Below are 3,267 nucleotides of genomic sequence, written 5' to 3'. Positions count from 1 at the left end.
ATAAATGAAAAAAGTTTGTCAGCGAATGCACAGAGAACAACATTAAATGTAAATCTAAAAATAATTTAGGACTTTTTATTAAGCCCATCAGGATTGCACCTGGAAAGCGTTGCTATAAGCAAGTCGAGTATGGTGAGCGTGAATGAAAAAGATCGACTTTAATCCACTTCTCTAATATTTGACTTCTGCATACAAAATAGACGCGCGCGAGCGTGCAGCGGTTGACAAACCCTTCTTATAAAATGCCGCCGCCGTGTTACACATTTAATATTATGTGTGTGCAAATAAGTTTGTCTTCTTTTTTATATAGACAGAGAGTGAGCCGCGCGCAGATCTCGATATAATGGTAATGTAATCAAAAACACAGAATTTTTGTTTGGTAAATCAACAGCAGTGTGTTTATCGTGTACACATAGAGTGGAGAGAGAGAGAGAGAGAGTGCATAAAAACCGGCAGCTATTCTGCTGATTTTTTAAGCACATACACACACACACCGAGTACTACTTTGTATTTATTAGTTTACCTTGATGGAGAGAGGGCGAATATAAAGTTAATGTCATAATCAGCAAGATCGAGCAGCATAAATAAATAGCGTGTTATAAATATAATGTTTGAGGTTCGGATTCAGGTCGCATTAAAGCCGCCCCAAAGTGCGCGCTGAGCTCTAGCTCGTAGGCCTTTATAATACTCTCTGTGCTGCTGGTTGCCGCCGCTGTGCTGCTGCTGCTGGTCGGATGGTAAACACAAGTCAAGCTCCATAGCTAAAGCATCAAGGCAGGTATTTGCTCTCGCGGAGAATTTGCAAATATTTGTTGTCGATGTTGACATTTAAATTGTGACGTTTTATACATACAAAAACCCTCTCGAGCGCCGCCATGAGCGTCGAGTGCCCGTGTTACAAACACACACATTCACCCAGCCGCCCCGGCTAATAGTTTCGGCACTCATTAACCGACCGTCTTAATGGCGGATTGATTACCTGCCATTGTTTCCACGCCGCACCACCACTTCAGTGTGCCCCATTTTCAGCTAACCACGCTTCAATTTGTGACCTTCTGCATCATTTTGCAGTTAATTTTAAACATATGAGATTCATATAAAATTATTATAATAAATACTGCACTGATAATTTTTCAGCTTATAGAGATATTTATATAAGTAGTTGGAGTCCCTCAAAATAACTATTTTAATCGTTGTGTTAAACTTTTATCTCTTATTGTTAAGGTTGAACACGATCCAAAATTTTTTGATCATGTTTCTTGGGAAACGTTTTGCAATCGTGATCTCTGTCAACCAGGATTAATCTCCTGCACCACTGAAAGAGCACAGAAGGCAAATTTTTATTGTTATAATCAATTAATCGCACTCTGGTGTTTGTAAAAAAATATAGTAAATTATTACTATTATTATTTTTTTTATGCAACAAGGCAATGAAAATGTTGAGTATCATTGTTATAAAATGTTAAATTAATTATTACACAGGTGGCTGGTGTATTTTAACTCACCATTCTTCACAAAAAGTATTGAGTAAATAGAAGGTAAAAATATTTTCATATTGGGAATTTTTGTTTGTTTTCCTGTATTTTTTTATTGTGTAAATAATGTTGGGCAGTGATTTCCTGACGATATGTCAATACATTTTAATATAAAATTTGGGAAATCAATTGAGGCAATCCTCACTCTAAGGAAAATTACTTACATAAAATTTTTTTATAAAAACTTCAATGAGGAGATTCCAGTGCATTTTTTTATCCTTAAATATTAGAAAATTAATTATAAAAATATAATTATTTTAATTCAATTTTTTTTTTATTTCAGACATTTTCTTAAAAATATTAATTAAAAAGATAATGAAAAAACTTAGGAGTGACGCCTCCTGCAGGGTACTGGCTAACAAGACTGCTTGTTCGTTACCGATCCTATAAAAAAAAATTTATATAAACAGAGTTGAAAAATTTAACGTTGCTACAGTTTTATCGATTTTTGTTCTGGATTTCATTTTTATTTATACTTTCGCCAAGAAGGAAGCTGGAAAAACTGATTATTATAAGAGAGATGTGTTTTATTCTGCATTAAATATTCTTGTTTTTATATTTCTTGATTCTTGAATCATATTCTAGAATATATCCAGCTGAATGAAGGGATCAAAGTTGATGATGATTATTTTTGTCCCACAAAATAAAATAAAATAAATAGCACATTGAACTGGACACCAATCAGGAATATTATTATTTGCTATAATCACTAGTCGATTGACATACAGGAATTGAACAATGCTTGTAAATTACCTTATATGCGTCTTGGATATGAGAATAACAAAAATATTAAATATAGACTAAAAATTATCAAGTAATAATAAACTGATAAATACAAGACAATAACAAACCATGATCACATAAACAACTGGAAAGATTTATAAATTATTCTAGTCTTCTCTATTCAAAATATAAAAATAGAGTATTATTTCTCAATGGGATGCATTCAATGTTTCTTCTCACATGATACTTTTTTTGTACTTTAGACTATGTTTTTAATTGCCTAAACAATTATGGCGTTAATTTCCACGTTATTCAGCAACATCATGTCAAGGTGAAAAAAATCTATGGGCAAAATTGGCAGTGGCAATTTGCGGAGCCGTGTGGTGTGTGTTTCACGTGTGATCCCCTGGAGGCAGACGGATCGTTCATTATGCAGGTATATGTATAACGATCGACACAGCGAGCGAGCAAAAGCACCCTCATTGCAGCACCGCGTGTACCGAGCGAGGGCTGTACAGCAATCGGCAAACACTCATTAGAGGCTAGCCACGGCTCGCTTGGTAGTACAAATGATTGGCAGCTTTTTGATTGGTCGACACCTGTGCAGCTCTCTTTGTGCCGCGCGCGCGGCGTGTTTGATGATTCGCGCAGCGGCAAATTATTCCAATTTGCATTTCCACCGACGGCGCCTGCAGCCATCCATCCATCCGCGTTTTGCGCCGACCGAGCGAGCGCACCGGCCCGAATTTTTGATGAATATTAAATGAACATTACACACACACGCCGGGCACAAACTGGAATGGATGAAACTGTAATTCAAATAACCACTCGCGTGTTTTGTTTGCGTAAACATGCGGGGCCCCTCGTAAAATAAAGCAATCAGCCAGCTTTTGCTCCTGTGTTTTTGCGCGTCCAGCTCTGCTACAGTGTGTGTGTCAGAGAGAAAATTTAGTCAGCGGCGTGAATGGTGTGCTGGCGCCGGACGAGCGCCAATTTTCCAGCAGTGCAA

Source organism: Neocloeon triangulifer, unplaced genomic scaffold (assembly GCF_031216515.1).
Source record: "Neocloeon triangulifer isolate White Clay Creek 2 clone unplaced genomic scaffold, ASM3121651v1 ptg000001l, whole genome shotgun sequence".
NCBI lineage: Eukaryota > Metazoa > Arthropoda > Insecta > Ephemeroptera > Baetidae > Neocloeon > Neocloeon triangulifer.
This window is presented reverse-complemented; position numbering follows the sequence as displayed.